This window comes from Pongo abelii, chromosome 4, assembly GCF_028885655.2.
Source record: "Pongo abelii isolate AG06213 chromosome 4, NHGRI_mPonAbe1-v2.0_pri, whole genome shotgun sequence".
Lineage (NCBI taxonomy): Eukaryota > Metazoa > Chordata > Mammalia > Primates > Hominidae > Pongo > Pongo abelii.
The window spans coordinates 185,024,447-185,052,164 of NC_071989.2; the positions used below are offsets into that span (position 1 = coordinate 185,024,447).

Consider the following 27,718-nt stretch of genomic DNA (forward strand, 5'->3'; position numbering starts at 1 on the left):
CATCACTTCAAACTGTTTGGAAGTAACCAAAAAATGGAGGAAGTGGCAACAAAAATTTCCATATACCCACCTTCCTCAGTGTTTTTTGGTGATCCCATCTTTGTGAGGGTGATAACGCTTGTAACAATGACTGAGCCAATAATGATACATTCTTATGAACAGAAGTCTAGGGTTAGCATCAGTGACTGAGCCAATAGTGATACATTCTTATGAACAGAAGTCTAGGGTTAGCATCAAGGGTCACTCTGTGTTGTCCAGTCTATGGGTTTTGACAAACTGACAATGTCTTTTGTCACCCTGATGGAATAATTTCACATCCTAAACATGACCTGAGCTGCATCTACTAATTCCTCTCCTTTTCTGAGGATTCCTGACAACCAAGGATGATTTTACTGCCTCTATAGGTTTCCTTTTCCAGAATTTTATAGAGTTGGAATCATAGAGTATGTAGCTACGTATAACTAACTTATTTTACTTAGCAATATACATGTAAGATCTTTTGTATCGTTTTGAAGCTTAACAGCTTAATAATTCTTATCAGTGAACAATAGTCCATTGGTTTCATCAAACAGTGTTAGTTGGTTCACTCACCACCTGAAGACCATCTCAGCTGCTTCCAGTTTGGGTAATTATGAATATAGCTGCCTACATTCTTGTGCAGATTTTAAGATGAACATAATTTTCTAATTTAGCTGGGTAAATATGTAGAATTTTGATCACTTGCTGGTAAGACTACGTTTTCCGTTGTGTTAGGCAGAATTCACCAGTACAATTATGTGGGCCTTTTTTTTAAAGTTATTACTTCCTGATTAAATTCTATAATGATAGAGGCCTACTCAGATTATCTGTCTCTCCTTTGGGTGGTTATGGTAGTTTCTCCCTTTGAAGGCATTTGTCCATTTCATCTAAGCTAGGAAATTTGTGGGTATAGACACTTGAATCTGACAAGTTGCCTGCTCGGTTCTCGTCAAAGGCTACTGTGCTTCCTGTCATTCCTACTCTCAAACTTTTCAATAGACTTTCACTCCTGCACTTAAAAAATTGCAGGCATAGATTTGTTGAAAGTATTCTGTTATTATTTTCTTAACGATCATGGGATCAGCAAGGATAATTCCTCTTCTATTCATATTGTTTGTACATCGTGTCTTCTGTATTTTCTTTGTGATTAGCCTGGCTGGAGGTTTACCAATTCTATTGATCTTTTCTAAGAAGCAGCTTTTGGTTTTGTTGAGTTTCTTTGTTTATTTTATTATTTCTATTACATTGATTTCTGCAAATATTGTTATATTTTGGGGGAGGAGGGTTGCCTGGTTTACATTACACTATACTTTTTTCTCCAGTTTCCTAAGGTGGAAAGTAAGACATCTGGACTTGGATTATGTTTAGTTTACTGCACAGAAATGTGAATGGCACTGATGCCCCTGAAGTGTAATAAATATGATGTATTTTGGCCACAATACTGATTTTAAAGCCAATTAAATGGATGATAAGTACAGGAGGAGCCTTTGTAGATCAAGGAAAGATAAATGACATTATAACATTTCAACAACAAAAAAAGGAAATTTACCAGGCCTCAAAATGCACAAGGGGGTGATGGGACACTGTCATGAAATCAGCAGTGCATTTGTGTGCCACCCTGTGTGAACTCTGCCTTTTTCAAAGTGGTGAGGGGGGCTTAGCCAGAGAACAAGGCCCTAACTTCTGTGGCTTTCCTGATGGTCTCATTTGCCTTCCCTCATCACCCAGGAGGGTGTCCCAGTGGCAGCCAAGTTTCTACCCTTAACCCACCTCCTTTACACACGCCAGCCCCCTGTCCTCAGCACCCAACGTTGCCTAAGGGATTCCTTCGGTGGAACCAACATGCTGACAGTTACTCTGTGTTTCCTAGATCACGATGAGGACTTGGTGCAGGAAACTTCATCTGAAGATGTCCCAGGCGTTCACATGATAAGTTCTTTATGTTTCTGAGATGGAAATTTTGTTGCTCTTGGTTCTTTTTTATTTTATTTGAATTGAGATATGAAAATCTTACCATGTACATTATAGAGGACTTACAGAATGTTTTGGTGGGAAAATGTGAGGGTTCATTACCAGGTAAGAAATGATCTCAGATGGCATTCTTAGATGACACCTTCAGTTATGAATTATATGGCAGAAAGAATTTTCTTAGGGGAAAAGCTTTCTTCTTACAACATTGTGACTATACAACCAAAACAATCTTGAAAGTCTTGCATAAAAATCTTGTGCCTTTCCAGAAGTGTCTTCAAGGCTTTATTTTAGGACCTCAACCACTGTCTCCCATCTGCTTTTCTAATGTCACCAAGTAAAGAAAAGACTTGTATGGTGAAACCCCATCTCTACTAAAAATAAAAAAATTAGCTGGGCATGCTGACCGGCTATTGTAATCTCAGCTACTGGGGAGGCTAAGGGAGCAGGATCGCTTGAGGCCAGGAGGTGGATGTTGTAGTGAGCCGTGATCATGACACTGTACTCCAGCCTGGGTGACAGAGCGAGATTCCAGCAAAGAAAGAGAGAGAGGGAGAGAGAGAGGGAGGGGGGAAGAGAGAGAGAGAGAGGAAGGAAGGAAGGAGAAGGGAAGGGAAGAAGGAAGAGAAAAAAGGAAGGGAAAGAAGGAAGGAAGGAGAAAGAGAGAAAGAAAGAAAAGAAAGGAAGGAAGGAAGGAAGAAAGAGAAAGAAAGAGAAAGGAAGGAAGGGAGGGAGAGAGGGAGGGAAAAGGAAAACCTGTGCACACAGGACACAGCATGGTCTGACCCTTGTAGTGTTTTGTTTTTCTCTAAATGCAGGTGGACAAAGACACACAGACAGACAGTACGTATTCTGGAATCACCCCTATGCTGAGGAAAAATTCTAGTGTTGACAAAGGTGACACTTTCTTGCCTCATTTTTTCTGGAGAGCCACTCTGGTTTGAACTTCCTGCCAGAAATGTGGTTCAAGCACTTTTGTCTTGACCAGTGAAGAACCTGGTCAAGAAATGTGACCGTTGACTCTGGTGCCTGGAAGGAACAGTGTCATTTGGATAGAAGAGGGTGTTGTGCATCAGGGTTGGGAGGTATGGAGGAATGAGTCAATGTGGAGTGATTGTGAATGTCTCTGCGAGTTTGTGTGCTTTTCCCCAGAAAATATGTTCCCATATGCGAAGCACAACACAAAGATTGATATTCTAGAAACAAAATTTGATCACCACTGCATTTTTCCAAAAAAAACAACCCATTCATTCCTCACCACAGCTGTAGCTGAAGGTAAGTTTAATATCCCAAGTCCTCACATGGAGATGATGTAGGGTTGAATTTTTCAGGCTTTTCCTAAATGGAAATGGCATAGATGAACTCGGGAATGGGTGGAAGGGTGATGCTGTGGGCTACTAGTCTGAAGTTATAACATGGCCCTGGTGTAACTTGTCACTATATCAGAGAGTCCTTAGCATCTATATGTATATGTGGAAGTATGTTGGCCTATAAAGATCTCCAGCACTGTATACCACAATAGAATGGTCTCAATGGTCAGCTGACCCAGAGTTTGAGTAGGTTCATTGTACAGTGAACTTTGGTGCGGTCATTAATATGAAACATACAGAGGGAGCTGCCAGGCCTTTGGTCTTAAGTGATGGGGTATTCCTCAGTTCCTGGTCAAGGGCAGAGAACATTCAGAGATATATTCTATTGTATTTAATGAGATCATCACCACAAACACTAGAAATGCTCCAATTCAGTAGCACACATACCCAAGACACAGCACCCAACAAGATCTCAAGGAGCCAATTGGCTGTTAGCCTGGTGCCCATCTCCTCTGCTGGAATCTTCTGCACAGCTGGGTAACAGAGGGTCAGCGCCGCCACCTGCTGCCACCCATGAAGGGCTGTCCCATTCCTGGAGCCAGTGTGAGTATGAGCAGCAGCGGGCCCCATGACACACGCACACTGTGTTAAAAGAAAGAGCAGAAGGACAAATATCACAGGCCAAGTACAGGTCATCTTTAAACGGTATGATAATTGAGTATTTTCAAATCTTGGTTTAGTCTTCTTTGAAACAAAAGGTTAGTGAATACGTAGAATATTTTGGCTACAATTAAATCACCTCTTTGAAGAAAGGTTGCTTATTACCTCGTACAAAATGTTCTGGCTGGAGACGGTGGCTCATGCCTGTAATCCCAGCACTTCGGGAGGCTAGGGAGAGCGGATCACCTAAGGTCAGGAGTTCAAGACCAGCCTGATCAACGTGGAGAAAGCCCATCTCTATTAAAAATACAAAATTAGCTGGGCATGGGAGCACATGTCTCTAATACCAGCTACTCAGGGAGCACATGTCTATAATACCAGCTACTCAGCTACCCATTCATCGTCCACCATGGCTGTACCTGAAGATAAGTTTAATCTCCCCAGTCCTCAGATGGACATGCTGCAGAGTTGAATTTCCCAAGCTCTTGGTCTTTTAAATGGAAGAGGTACATGTGAACTCGGGGATGAGTAGAAGGTTAATGCCATGGGCTACTACACTGAATTTGTCACAAAGCCCTGGTATGATTTCTTGCTAGGCCAAGTTATTCCAGCACTTCTGTGTGCATGTGGGAGAATGAAAAGGTTTTCAGATCCCAAACACTATCGTTATCGGATGGCCTCAATGGTCAGCTAACCCAGGGTTTGTTTGAGTAGGTACATTGCACAGTGGGCTTTAGTGTGATCATTCATGTAAAACACACAGAGTCCTCAGGCTTTTGGTCTAGAATGGTGAAGTCATTCCTCAGCTCCTTTTCAAAAGCTGACAATAATCAGTGGTGTATTCTATTGTATTTAATGAAATAATCATCAGGCAGGATAGCTGCCGCACACTAGTTGCAGGGGAGGTGAGAAGGGACCCTGTTTCAGTGCAAGGTGAACTCAGCAAAGGGAGAGGGGCTGCTCCAGGGTCCAGGTGGTCCTTGCAACTCTCCTGTGTGACCTATAAGACATCACTTTGCCTTTTTCTCTGAGATAGTCTTGGAATTGTTAGTCCCATATTCCGTTTTGTTTTACTCATGTGTGGATGAATCCTGGCTGTGGCTGGTCACTGGGAGGGGAAGGACTATGTCCTCCTCGTTCCTTCTCATCCCAGAGCTTAGCCCTGGGCAGCCCATCTTGGGCCCCAGTAATGTTCCAATGCTTCCAACCGCTTTGCTGAGATCCAGCGCCAGTGTGAAAAGGCTTCCTGCTCATCTTCTTCAATCCTTGTCTCTCATGGTAATTTAGAAACCTGAGTGGATTCTGATCCAAGGTCCCAGGAGAATAGGGTGGGCTCCTGAAGTCAATGAAGTGTCCCCCTCATCTCTACCCTGGCCACTTTGGTTCAGCTTTTCTCTTTGCACAAGATGCTCTGTTTCTGTTTACAAGTCCTCCCTTGCTGAACAAGGCTTTTTTATTTTTGTTGTGGCATCCCTGTACTTCACAGGGGGCCTGGAGCTTGTTCCTGTGCCCCTGAAGTACCCATCCATGAATGATCAGATCAGAGCAGCAAACCACTCTGCCAGGAATCACCAGGGGGGAGAGTCACATCTTCCTCATCTTTGGGTTTAGACCTGTGCATTCCGGTGTGGTCCTCAGTGGCATATGTGCCCATTCATGTTTAAATAAATGAAAACATTCATAGCCTCCTCACAAGAGCCATGCTAGAAGTTCCCAGTTGCCAAAAGTCTACTCTTAAGAGAGCATCTCCATTCTCCCAGAATCACCTGGGAAGCAGCTGCTGTGAGTCTGGCCCAGGTTCTGTTCTCTTCACCCACCTAACTCAGTGCATTTGCATCAAGGCTGGAATCTCAGGTTCTCAGATTGGAGGTAAGAGATGCTATGAGCCAGTGTTGGTGAACCATTGAAAGGGATTATTTCAGGTCCTCTGTCTTACCTGAAGGCTCACAACTGTGAGCAGTGCCTTCATAAAGGCCCCTGAGTTCACAGAGTCCAGGGAGAATCACAGTGGACAGAGCAGTAGTGTTGATGTTTGTGTCTCTGTACATGGGCTCATGGGCACCACCTCTGGATCCATCCAGGAGGAAATAGACTGGTCAGGTAGGGACCAACACTCCAGGGTTGACCAGTGACAGAGGGTTCTTGGGAACTGGGTTATTCTTGTTTTGGAGCCTAGGATGGGATCAGTGAAGTGACTAAAAGGAAACAGGTGTAGAAGTCTGACTTGGGATTTTTTTGTATCTTAATGAGAAAGTCCTAAGAGTTTTGTTCTCATGGGCTTTGTGCGAGTTGTGTTTGTCACCATCATTTCTTGCTCTGGTGTTTAAAGATTACATTTTGCAGAAGACCAGATCATTCCTGCCTTTGCCACAGCAAGCACCAGAGCCCTGGGTTTTGATGAGGTAGCATTTTTTTGTGAATAGAGATGACAAGATGAGTATGCAGGTGTAAAGTTGAGTGTGGGATGGGACACGGCCCCACACAGGTGCTATGTGCTCCTGAAGACAAATCATACATGTGCCGGAGGTGAAAGGAGCCCACTGTCTTTCTCTACACTCTCGGGACCTGCAACAGCACCTTCCTGTCCCGTCCTCACTGTCTGCTCGTGCTCTAAGGGTGCTCCCTCGGTCGGATGACATAGGGAATCCTTCCTCTGGGATTCCTACGTATGTCCCAGCATCCTGGAGTCCTGAGGGCAGAACACATGATTGAGCACAGTTTTGGCCTCCACCCCTCGCCCAGTCCCATCCAATCCCAAATCCTTGTGCTTTGAATGAAACCTAAATTGGCTTTCACTGGAGAGGCCCAAGTCCAGCTGTTGCTCAGGGCCCTCTGTGGCTGGTAGGAATCCTACGGGATATGTGTGGAGGGGCTGCTGCGTTGCTGTAGGCAGTGGCTCTCACCCTCCCTGCAGCCTGGTCCCTGGAATCCACTGGGCCCAGGGCAGAGCCTCTGGGCAGCTGGCACAGTGGTCACTTGTCTTGTCACACCCTTCTCTCTGGCGCAGTAGCCTTGTCCTGCTCCTCACACTCCAGTCAGGCCCAGCTTGTTCTCTGTGTCAGGCCTGCCAGGTGCCTTTCCTCCTAGTCTTCCCACAGCTCAGGCAAACCCTGGGAGGGCCCCCTCATTTCTGTGCTGGCAACTGCTGGCCTCACCTGCAGATTAAGGCAACTGGGACAAGGGGTTTACCTTGAATTCTGTTCCATCGCTTCCAAATATTCAGAAGCTGGTGGGATTCTTTTGAGGGCTGAATATTTTCCAAGTCTCTAAGGTCATTCCAGGCATAGAACAGTCGCTGTATCAGTGACATGGGCCATCATGGCCTCCCACAGGCCTCAGCACAACCCCAGGCCTGTCGGAGGTGCTGCCAACCCAGGGTGCGATCCATGGGTTGATTGGAGGCCCTGGCAGTGCAGCCTTGACCTTCTTTCCAATGTTCTTATATTGGAGAACAGTAGGACTGGTGGAGGTCCACAGGGAGAAAGGAAATGGGATTCATGAGGGAACAGAAACAGGCCCTACAGGAGGAGGAGGGAGGCAATTCCACGTCATGCACAACGTTGTGAAGAGGGCGGCCGCCTCTTGGAGGAACAGAATGACACGGCCTCCCCTCCCTTGGCTCAGTTATGGAATGTGAGGGCTGGAAAAGTATGTGGGAAGTCAGAGGTCCCTCCCTCATAGCACAGAGGAAATGATACAGGCTGTGGAGAAGGCTCCAGAAATGAGCACATCAGAGGCTCTGGGGTGGGCTCCACAGCCCTAGGACAGCGGGGTCTGAGTGGTTCTCTCGACTCTAACTCTCCCCTTTCCTTCTTATGGCCACCCCATCACTGCTGCTCCTCCGGACACTCTGATGCTTGCTTCACAGAATTGGAAGACTCCACCATTACAAGGCAGCCACCGGCAGATAATTGATCTCCTCATATGCTGTCTGTCTTTTATCCTCTTTCTGACTCATGAGCTCCTTTCTTAGCTCTAGCCCTTTTCCTCTTTCCCTCTCTTGTGATTGTTCTCCTGAAGGACCTGGTCTCATCCCACAGTTGAGATCCTCGGGTCTTCAGTGTCGATAAAATCCCTCTCCAGCCCTCCTGCCCACTGCCTTGGCATTGCCCTGTTTACTGGCCCCCAGGTTGCAGCTTTGAATCTTGCTGAATAACCCTACAGGGTCCAGGGGAGGGGGCTGGGCTGGGGTCAGAAGAGCTGGACCCCACCCTGCTGGAGGGACCCCCAGTGACATCTGGGTCTGCTCTGGGCACCCCCTTCACAGATAGGACTTTTCCTGCACTGGCGTCTCTGGACATGCACAATTGTTCTCTTCCTCACAGATGTCAGCAAGTCCTTCCTCTGCACCTGCAGAAGAAGCAACAGGAAAGACCAAAGTGGAAGAGGAAGTGTGAGTGTGCGGCAGGCAGAATGATGAGGGAAGCAGGCACGTGCCCACATTCTTCTTGGCTATGCTCACTTTCTTGTTGTCCCATCAGGAAAACCAGAAAGCCCAAGAAAACCAGGAAGCCCAGGAAGAAAACCCGGTGGAATGTCCTGAACTGTTGGGACATTTTTAATGTATTTTAGAGACCTCTGAATGTAAGTGAAGGATGCCCTGAGAACATGCTCCAGGAAACAGACACCCACTCCATAGCAGCCCCTGAGCCTGCTGGGCTGAGCCCTCCACAGGCTGTTTAGTGAGGGAGACACTGAGGTGCTGGTCGCACCCCCATGTGCAGGACTCCAAGGGCTGTGCGCTGTGTTATTTGTCTGCAGTGACACTTCAGCTCACCAACATCTCATTTGGGGGGACCTAGCTCTGTCCTCTCAGCCCCTTGAGGACAACAGGCAGCATCACTAGTTCATCCTGAGGAGACACTAGGGTTGACATGAATCCCCCTGGTTCAGGCCTCCTGGGAAAGGTGTGAGAGGGATGGAGGCACCCCCAGGCTCCTCGTCACACAAGCAAGCAGCCCACCCGACCCAGTATTGCAGGCCAGCTGGCACTCAGTAGGTCCTGGTGTCAAGCAGGGGACACGGCAGGATCCAAGAAGCACTGAAATGTGCCCAGTACCAGGAGTCCTTCAGCCTCTGTGGGGGTCTGGGGGCCTCCAGTCCCAGGGGTCCTTCAGCCTCTGTGGGGGCCTGGGGTGGCCTCATGGCTCCATTTTTCAAGATGAGGTTGGAGGCTTCTGTATGTAGAGAGCACTGGCTTGGGCCAAATGCCAACAAAACAAACCCCTGAAGACATTTCAGGGCCATGCTCACTTGGGAGGGTTTGACGGCATGATTTAGGGAGCCTCTGTTTTTTTAATATATTTTCCAATCTTAAAATAAGGTACACATATGAATGTGTGTGTGTGTGTACATATACACTGTTTTTCACGCTTTCAAATGTATGTCTTCTGTAACCCTTTTATGCTAGAATATATGAACATGAGAAATTTATGTCTTACCAAAGCATAATTTTAAAAATTACTAAGCAAAGACAGGTCCGGTGGGGATGCTAGAAAGACCAGGTCTTATTAGGCAATAACAATGACATGCTCCAGGAAACTATGCATATTCAACGTGCTCAGCTCTTCTGTGTGGATGGCACAGAGGATCTGGGTGGCAAGGCAGGGTCACCACCTCCACCCTGTGTCATGAGACCTCCTGCTTCTCTTAGGGCCCAGGGGCATGGGACTCTGCCTGTTGATCCTGGTATCCTCGAAATTCCCCCGTTTCTCTGTGTCTGTTTTACCCTCCGGGGAACCAGCCCCTGAAGGTGCCCGTGTGAGCGCCCAGGTTCAGTTTTTCCTCCATGATACTCACAGACACTCTCTGTGGACAGATAACTCCTCAGCAGAGAGCAGCACACAGGGCTCAGTGCCTTGACATCTGAGTAGACCTGATTGTGGGGAGCTCAGGGGCCCAAGGTCACCTTCCAGGGCCCAAGGAGCTCTCTCAGAACTGCACACCCATCCCAGGGAGCCCCTTCCCCCTCCACCTCTGTGCCTCCCCAGTGACCCCTGCACCTGTGTCTGTGTTGCAGATTCCTCGAACACAGGAAGGGCCCCAATGTGGGGACATCAACATGGCTCAGACTTGATGTGGATCGTGATCATTTCGGGAACTGTGTTATTCCAAAAACTTTTTTTTTTTTTTTTTGAGACGGAGTCTCACTCTGTCGCCCAGGCTGGAGTGCAGTGGCGCTATCTCGGTTCACTGCAAGCTCCGCCTCCTGGGTTCACGCCATTCTCCTGCCTCAGCCTCCTGAGTAGCTGGGACTAAAGGCACCCGCCACCACGCCCAGCTAATTTTTTGTATTTTTAGTAGAGACGGAGTTTCACCGTGTTAGCCAGGATGGTGTCGATCTCCTGACCTCGTGATCCACCCGCCTTGGCCTCCCAAAGTGCTGGGATTACAGGCGTGAGCCACTGCACCCAGCCAAAACTTTTATAATCTTTGCTTAATTTTTTTTAAAATATTTTCCTGGCTGGGTGTGGTGGCTTATGCCCGTATTCCCAGCACTTTGGGAGGCCGAGGCGGGTGGATCACCTGAGGTCAGGAGTTCGAGACCAACCTGGCCAACAAGGTGAAACCCTGTCTCTACTAAAAATACAAAAATTAGCTAGGCGTGGTGGCACACTCTTGCAGTCCCAGCTATTTGGGAGGCTGAGGCAGGAGAATCACTTGAACCCAGGAGGTGGAGGCTGCAGTGAGCCAAGATCATGCCACTGCACTCCAGCGCCTGGCAATAAAGTGAGACTTCGTCTCAAAAAAAAAAAAAAAAAAAAATTCTGACTTTAACCTCTGTTTTTCAGAGGGCACAAATTGTTCTTGTATTGTTTCCATTTTACATTTTTATCTGAAGTTATTTTCCAATTGTTTTCATTCTTTCCGAAGTTTTATTTACTCGGTTTTAAGTTTTTGTAATTTTGATAGACTTCTTTCGTGCTTTCATTTTCTTAATGACTTTTACCTCATTTTTAAAACAAATCCATAGTACGGTAAGTTACATCAAGATGGAGTATTTTTATGTTTTGTAGTGATTTATATTCTGTATGTATTTTACATATATAAGTGTTAATGGCCTGGTGCAGTGGCTACCGCCTGTAATCTCAGCAGTTTGGAAGACCAAAGCAGGAGGATTGCTTGATCCCAGGAGTTTAAGACCAGCCTGGGCAACATAGTGAGACCTCATCCCCACCAAAAAAAAAAAAAAAAAAATTCTTTAATTAGCTGGGCACGGTAGAATCCATCTGTAGCCCCAGCTACTTGGGAGGCTGAGGCAGGAGGATTGGTTGAGCCTAGGAGGTTGAGGCTCCAGTAAGCCATGAATGCACCACTGCACTCCAGCCTGGGTGACAGAGCAAGACCCTGTCTTAAAAAAGAAAAAATATTAATATTAATATCAGTTAGAAATCAAGTTGTTCATTGCAAAACTTAACAGTTTATAGCAGAAATAAGCACTTGGAGGGAAATGTTACATTTTCACTGCAGGCCTTGAATCCTTAGCCACTAGCTCTGTGTCCTTCAGGGTTCTGTGGTTCCTGGTTCCAGAGAGATCACTTGCTCCAATGTAACGAGTGAAGAGTTCTTTAGGTGATGGCTGCTGGGCCCAGCTTTGCTGTTGTCTTTGCTGTCTTGTAAGCCTCGCGTTGCTCAAGTTCAGTTGTGTATGAGTGTACTAACTACTGTGAGCCTCTCCATGCGTGTGCAAGCAATTTGAGAGGAGCCTAATATTTGCAAGGAATTTGAGAGGAGCCTTTTAAGGATGTTTTATTGGGGGGGTCAGGTGAGGGAGATAACACGGGGGCAAGAAGGAAAGTTATTAATTCATGGGAAACTACCAGCCCTTCATCACCTAACTTGTGATTTACAGACACTGAGCGCATTGCAGGTTGAGAAGGTGCTTGGTCCTTTTTGTAGCCTTATGCTGTGCTCTTCAGAGCAATGAGTGCTGCTTTTTCTCACCATTTTGTTTCTTGTAGATTGTTGTCCTTGATGCTGGAAAATATTTTGAAGACAAGACTCTAAACAGTAACCTATGCCACACTAGTTTATTGGAAAATGAGAAACTTACATTACTGACAAGCTTGGAAGTTTCTTCTGTCCTGCGGTGACCTGTGTTTCCCTGGTATTTACCTTACCACTCTGCTTGATTCGCCTTTTCTGTGGCAGTAGTTATGATGCCAACTTTTGGGGTTCTTTGTCCTCCTCTTTTCTTCCTACCTGCCAGCATTCAAATGGCCACTTCTATTAAGTGATGGAATTCAAGAATTTATTTATTTATTAATCCTGATATGGTTTCACTCATCCCTCAGTTTAACATTTAGGGTACAAAGTAGTCACCTAGAGGTGCCACTCAATATACAGCACTGTGTTTAGAAACTGAGGGAGCCATGAAGTATTTAGTCTCTGCTCTCTGAGACCTCAGCCGGGTGCAAAGAAGAGATGCAGAACCGCATTGCAGATTGTGTTATGTACACCCAGCAGCACCAAAATGTGCCTGGGAATCATGGGGCTCAGAAATTTACCTCTGAGGCAGGTATGGCTGAAGCTTTATGAAAAGAGATGGGGCCTGTGCCAGGCCTTAGACATGGGAGAAGGAGGGCGTGTCAGGAAGCAGAAACGGTATCAGCAAAGGTGCTGCTGTGAGGCATGTGGGCAGTGTTTGGGGTACAGCCAGGGGCTTTCTGTGTCAGGTTTACAGCATCTGTGGGAGGCTGCATTGGTAAATAAGCCCAGAGAAGTAGGCTGGGGCTACTTACATTAAAAGTATGCATGGCTTTCAAGGCCAGCTGAGTGGTATAAATAGAAACTATAAATAGTATCACATTTATTGAGGACAGCTTTTGCTGCCAAAAGAGTTTTTAAAATTTTTTTGGATTGTGTAATTGGTGGATAAAGAATTATTGACCTAAATGTATCTGATCTTAGAGTGTTTTAGTATACTAGACTATTGGAGGTGAAATGGCTAAGTCAAAGGTGATGAGTGTTTTTGAGACTCTTAATGTTAATTGCAAAATTAACCTCTAAAAAGGTAGGCTGGGCGCACTGGCTCACGCCTGTAATCCCAGCACTTTGGGAGGCCAAGGCGGGCGGATCACGAGGTCAGGAGATCGAGACCATCCTGGCTAACACGGTGAAACCCCATCTCTACTAAAAATACAAAAAATTAGCCAGATGTGGTGGCAGGCGCCTGTGGTCCCAGCTACTCAGGAGGCTGAGGCAGGAGAATGGTGTGAACCCAGGAGGTGGAGCTTGCAGTGAGCCGAGATCACGCCACTGCACTCCAGCCTAAGTGACAGAGTGAGACTCCATCTTGAAAAAAAAAAAAAAAAAAGCCAGTGTCAGCTTAGACCGTGACTGAGAACTCTTGGTTTACCTTATCTTTGCTGAGCTGGGTGTTACAACATTGAAACCTTCTGCAGTGTCCTCCCTCCCTCTTTCTCTCTTTCTCTCTCTCTCCTCCCTTTCTTCCTTTTACTTCTCTTAGGATAGGCTCGTCTGTACTTTTTTGATAGAGGTAACCATTTGCCACACCATTTTCTGAAGGGCCTGCTCTCTTCCCCATTCTTTGTGACGGCACATTTATCCTACCCTAAGCTTTGATAACGTGTCAGGATCTTTCTGTCCTGTCCTCTCAAAGAGGTTAAATATTTTTTTATAATGACTTATAATTGACTGAAGTTATAACAGTTTTCTCATGTCAAGTATAAAAACAGGCCAGGCGAGGTGGCTCACGTCTGTAATCCCAGCACTTTGGTAGGCCAAGGTGGGTGGAACGCTTGAGTCCAGGAGTTTGAGACCAGCCTGGACAACATGGGACAACCCCATTTCTACAAAAAAAAAATACAAAAACTATCCAGGCGAGGTGGTGCACGCGTGTAGTCCCAGTTACTCGGAAGGCTGAGGTGGGAGGATGGCTTGAACCTGGGAGGTGAAGATTACAGTGAGCTGAGATCACACCACTGCATTCAGTCTGGGCAATAGAACGAGACTCTATCTCAAAAAAAAAAATTGTATACTTTATTGACTCATTTATGTCTGATGGGTATTTTTGATTACAAATCGTTTAGTCACTACTTTAAAGCCTGCTTTATTTTTTTCTTAATTTTATTGACTCATTTATGTCTTAGTCTTTTTTATTACAAATAATTTATCGTTTAGTCAGCACCTTAGAGCCTGTTTTATTTTTTCTTAATTTTATTGACTCATTTATATCTCAGCAAATTATTACAAATTATTTATTGTTTAGTCACTGCCTTAGAGCCTGTTTTATTTTTTCTTAATTTTATTAAAGGATGATATTGATGATGAAATGTCTTACAATGATCATTTAGAGGTTTATTTTGAACAACTGGCAATTCCAGGAATGATGGAATAAAACATATGAAGTAGAAGGACTGGAACCTCCAGAAAAAGTACTTAAAGTTACCTACAGGTGATCCTCGTCAGGTATGTTACAGTCTTAATGGCTTTTCAGAAATTTGACAGAAAATCACTATTGATCTCACTGGATGTTTACATGAATTTTAAACCTTTGGTTTTCTTTTAACTCTGTTTTTTACAGGTATGAATTGATAAGAAATGCCTGCACCTTCCCTCCTTCCTATCTTTCCCTTGCCTACAGAAAATTAAAAGGCAAAACAATAGACATCTACATATTCTTCATTCAGATCAACCAGTGGCTAGCATTTGCCACCTTTTGCAGTTTCTTTTTCTTTCCGTTAGTACTTTCTTCTCTGAATCATTTGAAAGTAAGTTGCAGAGAGCATGATGTTTTACCCCAACACTTCAGTGTTTATCTCTTGTGAATAATGACATATTTCTACATAATTACAGTTCTACCATCTAACTATAATACAGTAATTTGATGTACAGCCCATATTCAGATTTACCTAATTGTCTCCAAAATGTTCTTTATTTTTGTTTTAGATCCAAAGTTTAATCAAAGATCAACCTTGCCTTTGGTTGTCACGTCTCTCTATTCTTTTACTTTGGAGTAGTTCTTTTAATACATGAAACATTTTGAAAAATCTAGGCTCTTTGTTTTGTAGAGTGACCCATAATCTAGATATATCTGGTTGCTTTTTTCTTCTCCTGACTAGAATAGATTGAGCATTTTGGCAAGAATACAGATTAAACAGTGTTCTGATGAGTGGATCCAGATTAAACAGGGATACTGCCTAATTCAGATTAGGCAGTGTTGCGTACTTACCACCTCACACCAGGAGATGTTTGCGTCTGTTTGTCCCACGATTGCTGATGCTATGTTTAATAATTTCGGTTGAGGTAGTGTCAACTGGACATCTCCTTGTGAAGGTAGCTTTTCCCTTTTGTTATTAGTCATCTGGGATGAGACATCAAAGCACTGTGAACATCTTATTCCCCGACAACCTTCACAAGCTGGTTTCAGCGTCATTGCTGAAGCCTCTTGGAAACATTGATTACACCCGTGGTTCCAATGGTGATTTTTCTCATTCCTTTTACATTGATTACCTGCCTCCTTGAGTAAGGTAGATGTTGTCTGCTCCCCATGTTTTCCCCTTCAAAATGTTTAATTTTAATTTAAATGATTAATACAGCTAAGTTAGTCTTTCAACAGGCAAATGAAAACAGTAGCCTGAAGTGTCAGTTTCAACCAGAAAATAACAGCTCTGATTTCTCATGGCTCACACTCTTCTGAAACGACTCAGGAAGAGGCTGAGGAAGGTCATGTTGTTTGTCTACCTGGGACTAGTAAGTATAGAAATAGAAGTCCTTTGTTCTTAAATTCTACCTTTGACTTTACTTTTAAAATATCATTTCTTTGGTACAATTTAGCTCATGCCTGTAATCCTAGCATTTTGGGAGGCCAAAGAGGGAGAATTGCTTGAGCCCAGGAGTTTGAGACCAGCCTAGGCATCATAGGGAGACTCTGCACACACACACACACACATACACACACTAACAGGGAATGGTGGCATGCGACTATGGCCTCAGCTACCTGGGAGGCTGAGGTTGGAGGATCATTTGGACCCAGGAGGTGGAGGCTGCAGTGAACCATGATTGCACCACTGCACTCCAGCCTGGGTGACAGAGCAAGACCCTGTCTCACAAAAGAAAAAGAAGAAGAGATCATCTATTAGTCTTCTTGATTTCTGTTAAAATGTGATATGTGATAGTTGATAAGCATTATGCATATGTCAATCTGTGGCCATTTAATTTTGGGCTAGGGACTTGTTCTATTATAGCACAGTAATCATTTTACTAAATAGTGACTATTTGTCATTAAAAACAATATATTTAGTTTTAATACAGTCGAGTACTCACAAATTTCTGGGGGAACTTGGTCAGGACATTTCAACTGAGAATTGTCAGGCACCTTCTCACTGATAGGCATGCTGCTCGGTGGTGCAGCTCATAAGCAGACAACCCGCTTCATGTAATTTAGTAGGAAAATGACAGAAATACTTGTATAACTATAAAGTAAAGCAGAATTCTGGTTATTGAATCACAGCACCTACTGAAAGATGTTCTCAAGTTCTGATTGAGTTCTAAAATTTTTTGAAGATTGGAATTCTTCATATGTAAGTAAAAACAATTTCTGATGACCCATTTCTAGTCCATCTTCTAAAGAAGTATTTAACCTGGGCTATGCATGGTGGCTCATGCCTGTAATCTCAGCATTTTGGGAGGCTGGGGTGGGTGGATCATGAGGTCAAGAGATCAAGACCATCCTGGCCAACATGGTGAAACCCCATCTCTACTAAAAACATGAAAATTAGCTGGGCATGGTGGCGTGTGCCTGTAGTCCCAGCTACTTGGGAGGCTGAGGCAGGAGAATCACTTGAACCCAGGAGGCGGGGGCTACAGTGAGCTGAGATTACACCACTACACTCCAGCCTGGCAACAGAGCAAGACTCCATCTCAAAAAAAAAAGAAGAAGTAGTATTTAATCTGAGCTCGGCATGATGGCTCACTCCTGTAATCCCAGCCCTTTTAGAGGCCAAGGCATGAGGGTTACTATAAACCAGGAGTTTGACACCAGCCTAGGCAACAATAGCAAGACCCAGTTTCTACAAAAAAAAATTTAAAAATTAGCTGCGCAGGAGGCTGAGTGGGAGGATCACTTGAGCTTAGGAGTTGGAGGTTGCAGAAAGCTATGATCATACCACTGCACTCCAGGCTGGATGGCAGTGGGACCCTGTCTCTAAAACACAAAACTAACAAAAAAAGTGTTTAATCCATAAGATGACCACATTTATAGGAGGCTCCCGGCAATCTTAGCCTGAAGCCATAAAGGAAGACACAGTGTGAAGGCAAGTGCAGGCTGGCCTCTGGCAGCTGAGGATCAGGACAGGATGTGGAATGAATATTCGCATCAAAGCTTTATTGCTTGGATTGGAAAAAAATTTCCTATCCGTAGGTCAGCCTTAAAATACACCATTTCATAAAATATTGATTGTCTTTCCCATATTTTGAGGCCATGCAATTGGTGCTACCTGAGGGAACAGTATTGTGTCCTTGATTTGATGACATCAGTAGCTTTCTTATCTTATTGAGTGACATCTATAGAACTCAGAAACAGAAGCTGCATATTAAGCAAATTTATATCTTTCTTGTTATAAAATTATTGTGTATAAGAAATAGAGATGGCCGGGTGCGGTGGCTCACGCCTGTAATCTCAGCACTTTGGGAGGCTGAGGCAGACGGATCACAAGGTCAGGAGTTTGAGACCAGCCTGGCCAACATGGTGAAACCCCGTCTCTACTAAAAATACAAAAGGCAATAAAAGGTTCTGTGTGGACTTTGAAGGTCGTCTTTATCAATTTGAGGTTGGGAAGAACGCTTTTGTTGACACCCTTTAGCTGTGTTACAAGTACAATTTTGTTTTTTACTCAGGCAAAAGAAAATGTGTGTGTGTGTTAAATAGTCAGCCCTCTTTATCTGTAGGTCCTGCATTCTTGCTCTCTGCCAACCTCAGATCAAAAATATTCCAGAAAAAAAAGGATGGTTGCGTCTGTACTGAACATGTACAAGCTTTTTTTCTTGTCATTATTCTTTATGCAATAAAGTGTAACAACCATTTAAGTAGCATTTCCACTGTATTAGGTATTGTGAGTAATCTAGAGATAATTTGAAGGATATTGGAGGGTGTGTCCAGGCTGCAGGCAAGTACTATGGCATTTTATGTCAGGGACACCTACAAATTTTGGTGTCCAGCCATGGTTCTTGTATAGTTTAACATTTCCACACGCTGAGGGTGTGATGGGTCTGAGTTGGGTTGGTCCTCCATGTTTGAGGAAGTGAGTCCATCATGATTGCACACCCTTGTTGTAAACTTCGGATATGTCTATTTTGGTATTTAAAACATTTTCCGATTAAGTCTGAAAAATGCCAAGATAGTAACAATATTTTAAAAGGGAATTCAGAAGTATTATTATAACAACAGAACTCATTATTAGAACTTTCTAATAGTAGAAAACGAAGTCTATTTATTTTATAAAATTGTCAGTTCATCTTAAGATCTAATAGTCTTTTCCAATTAGCAGCAACTTAATTGAGACTACCTCAAAAGAAGAATTTAACATTTATTTTTGTAGAAAAAAAGCAATTTTAAAATAGCCTGGGAAGACTTAGGTAAGTTTTCCTTAATCCTGACTCCTAATTTGTGGCTGGAAGTGGCAATGCTATGAACATAAGTTGTGCTATTTGTTAATATATTGCTTTTCATAAATCAGTCCCTTTTTTGTAATTAGGTAAAAAGAGAAGAGAAAGACATTCTTGATTTCGGTGACGAGAGTTGTAGATGCTGGAAGCTTTGCCACTAACATTGATGAACCAGATGCACGTCACCGGCCAATCACGCTGATTCTTAATGCCGTAAGTATGAACATACAGTAAAAAACTGTTGATGGAATACATTGCTCTTATGAAATGAAATGTTTTGGTTCAGGATTTTTTAAACGAATTTCACATTACACAGCTGGCTTTACTAAATCTGAGTCTTGTATTTCTGAATAGGGCACCATGGCCCGGCACTGCCGCGTTTTCCAAGGAACCTGCCGGAGCTCCTGCGGAAGCTGCTCCTGGGGCCAATGGAGTCCCTTAGCTGGTAGGCCCTTCTTTAGTCACCACAGGACGCCTGCCATTCAGGAACAGGAAGGAGAGGACAGGCTTTGAATAAAAAACAGGTAAGTTTCCAAACTGCTTTTTTTTCATCAAGATTTCAGTCTTGGTTGCGCAAAGTGGCTCACATCTGTAATCTCAGTATTTTGGGAGGCCAAGGCGGGCAGATCATGAGGTCAGGAGATAGAGACCATCCTGGCCAACATCATCTCCTCAGCACCCAGCTCAGTCTTTTAGACAAAGAAAACATGTAAGATGGCTGGGCACGGTTGCTCACGCCTGTAATCCCAGCACTTTGGGAGGTTGAGGTGGGCGGATCACGAGGTTGGGAGATCAAGACCATCCTGGCTAACATGGTGAAACCCCATCTCTACTAAAAATACAAAAAAAAAAAAATTAGCTGGGCATGGTGGCGGGCACCTCTAGTTCCAGCTACTCGGGAGGCTGAGGCAGGAGAATGATGTGAAGCCAGGAGGCGGAGCTTGCAGTAAGCTGAGATCGCGCTACTGCACTCCAGCCTAGGCAACAGAGCGAGACTCCTTCTCAAAAAAAAAAAAAGAAAAGAAAGAAAAAGAAAACACGTAAGAAATAGTTGCCAAAATAATTGAATACAGGATCTTCAACTGAGATTATTTTCTTTGTTAGGATCCAGGAAATATTTGTGAGACCATTTGGACTTCAGTGTGAAATGGTGTTAAAAGATGAAGTCATTTATTCAAGAAGTAAACCTCTGCCACCTGGACTGTGCTCAGACATTGCATTGATTTTGTTTAATAAAGATTTTCTGGCTTTGGGAGGTGTCTCTCTTGGTAGAACACAGTGTCAAAGATGGACAAGATGGACACATAGTCCATTATTTGGTATTATTTGTGTATGGGAGCAGACCACAAATTAATGTTTGGAGAACAATTTTGTCATAACAGACACTGTTGAGGCTCAGTTGTACAGAACTGGAAAAGTCTTTCAGCTTGGCACATGTCCTGATTCAGCCTCTGTTTAACACATATTCCAATCTGGATTCTATCTTCACTGGCTACAAAGACCACCTGATACGTGCACCACGACACAGGAGCTGCTGGAGAGGGGGTAGTGTTATCACCTCAAACTCACAGCCACATTTTTCAAAAGCCAGCTTAGAGAGAGGTGTACTGATAGCTGCATAGAGAACACGCAGTCCATCCATTCTTCTCAGTGATGTACATTTCTCAATCAGTAACTACGTGGTTTTGATGTACCAGCCTTGAGTGTTACATCTCCCAACCATACCAAATGGATCACCTAACTGGGGCTTGGGGGGCCCTCAGAAATGAAATTTCGTATTTACTGTAAAATTGCATTATTTTTTCTTTTGAGATGGAGTCTCACTGTTGCCTGGGCTGGAGTGCAATGGCGTGATCACTGCTCACTGCAACCTCCACCTCCTGGGCTCAAGCAGTTCTCCTGCCTCAGCCTCCCAAGTAGCTGCAATTACAGGCGCACGCCACCACTCCCAGCAAATTTTTATATTTTTAGTAGAGACAGGGTTTCACCGTGTTGGCCAGGCTGGTCTCCAACTCCTGACCTCAGGTCATCTGCCCACCTTGGCCTCCCAAAGTTCTGGGATTAAAGGTACGAGCCACCGCACCTGGCTGAGAATCTTTTTATTTGCTGATTTGTCCCTTGTGTATTTTCTTTGTTCAGATGTCTCTTCAGATCTTTTTCTCACTTTTAAATTGTTTTTTTTAGTTGTTAAGAATTTTCTATCTAGTTTAGATATAAGCCCTTTCTCAGACATGTGTTTTGCAAATATTTTCTCCTAGTCTGTGGCTTGTATTCTGTCTCTTAACACTCATTTTATTTTTACTTTTGGAACTAAAGAAGAAGAATGGTCAGCTTTCTGTTATTCTTGTAATAGTAATGGCAGAACCAAGTCTGCTAATGCTACATTGAGCAAAGAAAGTCACGTGGTCAAGTCCAACATTAATGAAATGGGGTAGTACATGCAGGTGGCGTTGGGGGCGGGGAGGGAACAAATGCTTCTTAAGAGTAATATAATCTGCCATACCATCCAGGAACATACAGTGGCTATCTATTACCTTATTCTCTGGTTTGTTTAATGTTAGAATCTTTCCGAAAGATCCTTCAACCTTTGTGGAAGAATCTAATCTGATAACACCATCAAAAACACATTTCTTCTTTTGGCATAATTTAAATTGTAAGACATCATTCACATTTATCAATGTTACATATATACGAACTCACCCACCATATTCCTCCTTGAGGAATTACAGCAAGTAATTCTATAACCATTTTTATAATCGTCTAACAATTTTATAATGGATTGGTTGCTTACTGTCAATTTTTTAAAAGTCATGGCTTCTCCAGTCATTTCTGGCTTATCAAAATTGTTTCATGAGATGGGTCTATCCTTGTATATTTGAAAATGAGGTTTGCTTCCTTCTACTTAAAAAACAACTTGAATATACCTGTTTGGATCACATGGTTTTGTCCTGATAACTTGGAAGAGGTTGCTTCAGCATTGTTCTTATTGTTGCGGTGGTTATTATTAATATTGTTTCATATTCTGTTGAAAAAATTAAAATTTTACACAAGACCAATGTCTTTTCAATTCCAGTACATTTTTCAGACGCAACTAATGCTATTGGCTTTGTGCATTGTAATTTCAGACCATTTTATATGTCTTTAGTTATATGTACAGTATACACACACGTGTCATATTATTCCATTTTTTCTAGCATTAAACATTGCTATGGAAAACTCTGAGAAAAAAATATATTTGAATAAAACTTTTTCTTTTCTCAGATGTACCCTCCTTAGGAATCTTTCTTTGATCCTTGAAGTTTGGTAACAACTTTAAATATGTGTATCCCGGCCGGGAGCAGTGGCTCACACCTGTAATTTCAGCACTTTGGGAGGCCGAGGAGGGTGGATCACCTGAGGTCAGGAGTTTGCCTGGCCAACATGGTGAAACCCCGTCTTTACTGAAAATACAAAAAGTTAGCCAGGTGTGGTGGCTGGCACCTGTAATCCCAGCTACATGGGAGGCTGAGGCAGGAGAATCACTTGAACCTGTAGAGACAGGGTTTCACCATGTTGATCAGGCTGGTCTCGAACTCCTGACCTCAGGTGATCCACCCACCTCAGCTTCCCAAAATGCTGGGATTACAGGCATGAGCCATTGCACCCAGCCATACAGGAGCAAGTTTAAAAATTAAATATTTATTTGAATAACAAGCTTACATTGTAGCTGCAATGTTGGCAATGCAGATTTTGAACACGGATCACAAAAAGCATGCATAAAATCCTGCTGGCCCAGAGAACAAAACACTGCTCAGAATTAGGCGAAATAGCTGCTACTGTTAAGAAAATAACAGGCCTGAAATCAATATACAAGATTTTTAAAAATGTATTGTCCGGATGCAGTGGCTCATTCCTATAATTCCAGCACTTTGGGAGGCCAAGATAGGAGGATCACCTGAGGTCAGGAGTTCAAGAACAGCCTGGCCAACATGGTGAAACTCCGTCTCCACTAAAAATAAAAAATTAGCTGGATGTCGTGACACATGCCTGTAGTCCCAGCTACCTGGGAGGCTGAGGCAGAAGAATTTCTCGAACCCAGGAGGAGGAGGTTGCAGTGAGCCGAGATCATGCTATTGCACTCCAGCCTGGGCTACAGGTGAGACTCCGTCTCAGGGGAAAAAAAAAAAAAAAAAAAAGGTATTAAACACTACCATATACAGAACAATCTTTGTTATTGACTATATTTAAAAATCATTTTGCACAGTTAATTATATATTGCAAATGAGCATAATACATGAACTTCATTTTGGAAGGCAATTCCTTGTTACACTAAAAAACATCTAATTTCAGCTGGGCGCAGTGGCTCATGCCTGTAATTCCAGCACTTTGGGGGGCCAAGATAGGCAGATCAACTGAGGTCAGGAGTTGGAGACCAGCCTGCTGAACATGGCGAAAACCTGTCACTGTAAAAATTAGCCGGGCATGGTGGCGGGCGCCTGTAGTCCCAGCTCCTTAGCGAGGCTGAGGCAGGAGAATCGCTTGAACCCAGGAGGCAGAGGTGGCAGTGAGCTGAGATTGTGCCACTGCACTCTGGCCTGAGCAACAAGACCAAAACTTGGTCAAAAAAAAAAAAAAAAATGGCTGGGCACAGTGGCTGACGCCTGTAATCTCAGCACTTTGGGAGGCTGAGGCAGGTGAATCACGAGGTCAGGAGTTTGAGACTAGCCTGGCAAATGTGGTGAAACCCCATCTCTTCTAAAAATACAAAAAATTAGCTGGGTGTAGTGGCAGGCGCCTGTAATCCCAGCTATTCGGGAGGCTGAGGAAGGAGAATCGCTTGAACCTGGAAGGTGGAGGTTGTAGTGAGCCAAGATCGCACCACTCCAGCCCTGGCAACAGAGTGAGACTCCATCACAAAAAAAAAAAATCCTAATTACATCACTTTGCAAATATCTCGTCTTTGTTGTCAATAAACAGTTAATAGTATTACTATAAATATCAGGAAGGCTACAAAAAATGAGATTTCTTTTTGTCTTCAAAGTGTTTTTTATGCAGTGAAGCATTTACTGTGTTGAACAGAATGTAGTATTAGAAAATGTCCTGGGTGTGAGATGCTCTTGAGTGACAAAACTAGGCTTTTCTTTCTTTTTTTTTTTTTTTTTTTTTTGAGATGGAGTCTCACTCTGTCACCAGGCTGGGGTGCAGTGGCGCAATCTCGACTCACTGCAACCTCTGCCCCGCGGGTTCAAGTGATTCTCCTGCCCCAGCCTCCCGAGTCGCTGGGACTACAGGCGCCCGCCACCGTACCCGGCTAATTTTTTTGTGTTTTTAGTAGAGACGGGGTTTCACCATGTTGGCCAGGATGGTCTCGATCTCTTGACCTCGTGATCCACCCGCCTGGGCCTCCCAAAGTGCTGGGATTACAGGCGTGAGCCACCAAGCCCGGTCCAAGACTAGGCTTTTCAAATCAAAGACAAAGGAATCATGCAACCCTCTTACAACTGGGATACCATCCTGTGCCGCTTGCCAATACTGTCTTTGCAGAAAACCATTCAAGACACTAAAAAAAGATCAGACTTATATGATGAACATACATAAAATGAAAAGATACCAACTGTTATTTGACACTACTATTGGTAATGTCTGTCATATGTGAAAGCACTTTTATTTTATTATTTATTTTGAGACTGAGTTTTGCTCTTGCTGCCCAGGCTGGAGTGCAATGGCGCGATCGCTCACCGCAACCTCCACCTCCCGGGTTCAAGAGATTCTCGTACTTCAGCCTCCCGAGTAACTGGGATTACAGGCATGTACCACCATGCCTGGCTAATTTTCTGTATTTTTAGTAGAGATGGAGTTTCTCCATGTTGGTCAGGCTGGTCTCGACATCACAACCTCCGGTGATCTGCCTGCCTCGGCCTCCCATAGTGCTGGGATTACAGGCATGAGCCACCGTGCCTGCCCGTGAAAGCACTTTTAAAAAGAGACCACCTCTGCTGCCTGGTCCATTCTGTACCTGTTCCCAAACCCGGAAGCGAGTGATGTCAGTGGCTGCGTGGGCATTGAACATGTACATGATTCCTGCAGCTTTCCTGTTGAGCTGGACCATGTTCATCAATGGTTTTCCATACATTAATTCTACATCTTCTTGGATGACCACTAGTTTTATTTCATTTTTCAGAAATATCCAGCCACTGGTGCACAGCCATTGCCACTTGTGCCCCCAGGGGATCTTGTCAACTCCAGTACGTGCCCCCAGCACTGTGTTATCTGGCATAATAAATGTAGTTGGGCTGTAGTTGTAGCGACTCCTCCCAAAACAACCCAGGAGTTTAATACTGTTTGGCCACCGGTTACAGACATTGCTGCTCCTTCCGCTGTGGCTTTACAAGCCTATCTAATGGGCTGGGTGTGGTGGCTCAGACCTATAATCCCAGCACTTTGGGAGTCCGAGGTGGGTGGATCACCTGAGGTCAGGAGTTTGAGACCAGCCTGGCCAACATAGTGAAACCCCATCTCTACTAAAAATACAGCAAATTAGCTGAGCGTGGTGGCGCATGACTGTAATCCCAGTTACTAGGGAGGCTGCGGTAGGAGAATTGCTTAGGTGGCAGAGTAACACTCCGTTTCAAAAAAAAAAAAAAAAAAAAAAAAAATCTAATCAGGGACGTCACCTTTCCCTGCCAGTCATTTTGTTAGCAATGAAAGAAAACATATTCAAATCAATTTTTAGTTCAGAAAATGTTTATTTTATCGTATCTTTGAATTTTATTGTTCTGCATTTTTTACTTCAAAAACACCTACTATATGCATTTTTTCTCTCTTGTTTCCTTTTCTTTCCAAGAAACGTTTTTGTCCTTTTTGATTTTTTCACTGACCATTACCATTATTTATATACCATGTACCTAGAGAGTTTCCAATGTTTCTCTTGTTATTGGCTTTTAATTTTATGCCATTTTGGTCTGAGAAGATACTTGCTATGATTTTCATTTTTTAAATGCTTTTTTGAGGTTTGTTTTGTGGCCTAAAGTGTGTTCTATCCTGGAGAATGTTTTGTGAGCTGATGAGAAGAATGCACGTTCTGCAGTTGGTGGGTGAAATGTTCTCTAATTACTTGTGAGGTCCCTTTGACTTATCTTGGAGTCAGTCTGGTCTTTGTCACTTTTCTGCCTAGAGGGTGTGTCTGTTGCTGAAAGTGGGTGTTGGAGTCCCCAGCTATTATTGTCTGTCCTGTCTCTGTCTGTTGCTCGAATAACTCTTACTTTAATAACTGGGGCTCCTGTGTCAGGTGTGTTTACATTGACAACTGTCCTACCTTCTTGTTGAATTGATCCCTTTATCATTTTATAATGACCTTTATTTTCTATTTTTGTGCTTTTTTGACTTAAAGCCTATTTTGCGTGACAAGCATAGCTACACATACTCACTTTTGGCAACACCTTTCATTTCTTATCATCTTCATTGAATCTCACTTCTTCACATTTACCAAAATGTCTGCTTTTGAGCCGTGGCACCTCTTTGAATCTTCAGATCCACCACATGCTGATCAAGCCTTCCTTTTTCTCCGTACTCTGAGGAATCCCAAACAGGCATTTTTACAAGAAAGTCTAGGAGGGAAACATGAATCTATGTGTCAAAAAAATGAACATAGAAAATAATGTGTCCTGGTTAACAAAAGTTCTCATTGTAAAGTGTTATGCACAAGACTATGGAATTTTATGTGCCATAAATGAAATTGCCTTGATTTGTCTAAAACTACGTTTTGTCTAAAACTACTTTTAAAAATTACATGTTACTCTAATAAATGTATTTTTGAGAATTTGGTGACTTATTTCCTAGATCTCTTTCTTTAATTTTAAATTAAATTCCAGCATATTTTGTGTGAGGCAGAAATTTAAAAATAAATATGCATTTATTCACTCCAAGAAAAGTAACAGGCAAGGCAAGGGTTAAAAAGAAAAGAACAAGTTTTCCTCTGCTTAGCAGCTCACTTCAAGGACAGTTATTAGATAAGACTGTTTGAGAAGCCAAGGCCAAAGGAATGGACTCCAGACACCCCCTCTTCCACAGCAAGGATGAAGGAAAAAAAAAGAAAAAGAAAATTTATTTTACTGTTACTCTTTCCCCAGGCTTAAGCATGATTATGTTTTACAAATGTCCGTATTTAGCCAGTTCTTGTTTTTCTTTCAATGCAGCTACAAGGACACTGGCTATGCAAGGCCACAAGTTATGCTATGCTATAAATTATGTGACCTATCATATGATTAGCTGCTTTTGTTTTATTTATTATAAGTCCACTTACAAAAACTCCGCTCTGTCTTTGTTTAATGCTCAGCTTTTTGGATGCGAATCCACTGAGCCAATGTATATCTAAAATAAACAATCCTCCTGTACTCTTATATCAGTCTCTCCAGTCCTCAGTTTCCCACGTGTGTGTGACTTTCACGTCATAAATTACTTAGTTTATCAATAAACATTTTGAATGGATCTAATGGATTGTGTGGTTGTCTAAATGTTAAGAGTCTGAAGACCTCAAGCGGGCAGGAGCTGGGCAGGGGTAGGATCATGGTGCAGGCAGGAGCAGGGTGCAGTGTGGATGGGCTCCAGTAGGGGTGGGGTGCTGGTGGGGCAGGGGTGGGGGTAGGTGTGGGGGGCGAGGGGCGGGGCACAGATAGGAGCAGGTTGCAGGTAGGATCTGGGTGTGGGTAATATTGGGGTGCTGGTGAGGCGGGGCACAGATAGGAGCAGGTTGCAGGTAGGATCTGGGTGTGGGTAATATTGGGGTGCTGGCGGGGCGGGGCATGGGTGGTATGGGGTACTGGCAGGGCAGGGTGTGGGTAGGAGCGGGGTTCAGGTAGGGGCTGGCGCTGGAGTGGTGGGGCATGTGTAGCAGTGGGGTGCGAGTAGGAGCCGGGTTCAAGTAGGAGTAGGGTGATTGCTGGGCTAGGCATGTGTAGGATGGGGTGCTGGCAGGGCAGGGCGCTGGAAGGAGCAGAACGCAGGTAGAAGCAGGGTGCTGGCGGGGCACGGCATGGGTAGGAGTGGAGTGCGGGTAAGATTGGGGTTCTGGCGCGGCGAGCATGTGTAGGATGGCGTGCTGTACGACTGGTAGCAGTTGGGTGCTGGCAGATTGGGGCGCCTGTAGGATGTGGTGC

At 43.9% G+C, this 27,718-nt stretch overlaps 1 long non-coding RNA gene across 7 annotated transcripts in view; it reads left to right on the forward strand.

The window, feature by feature from the left end:
* The window catches only part of LOC129056822 (uncharacterized), a 40,124-nt gene extending 18,488 nt beyond the window's left edge, over positions 1-21,636 (forward strand). For 4 of the 7 annotated variants that reach the window (XR_008521423.2, XR_008521427.2, XR_008521425.2 and 1 more), the window contains 10 exons: positions 1,889-3,071; positions 7,825-8,349; positions 8,438-8,540; positions 11,918-12,063; positions 14,233-14,387; positions 15,538-15,671; positions 16,432-16,501; positions 18,674-18,797; positions 18,939-19,108; positions 19,689-21,636. This is a non-coding gene — a long non-coding RNA (uncharacterized LOC129056822). Of the gene's footprint in view, positions 1-1,888; positions 3,072-5,383; positions 8,350-8,437; positions 8,541-11,917; positions 12,064-14,232; positions 14,388-15,537; positions 15,672-16,431; positions 16,502-18,673; positions 18,798-18,938; positions 19,109-19,688 lie in introns of those variants that run through there. The other 3 variants (XR_008521421.2, XR_008521418.2, XR_008521419.1) reach the window with 3 other exon arrangements.
* The last annotated feature ends 6,082 nt before the right edge of the window (positions 21,637-27,718 follow it).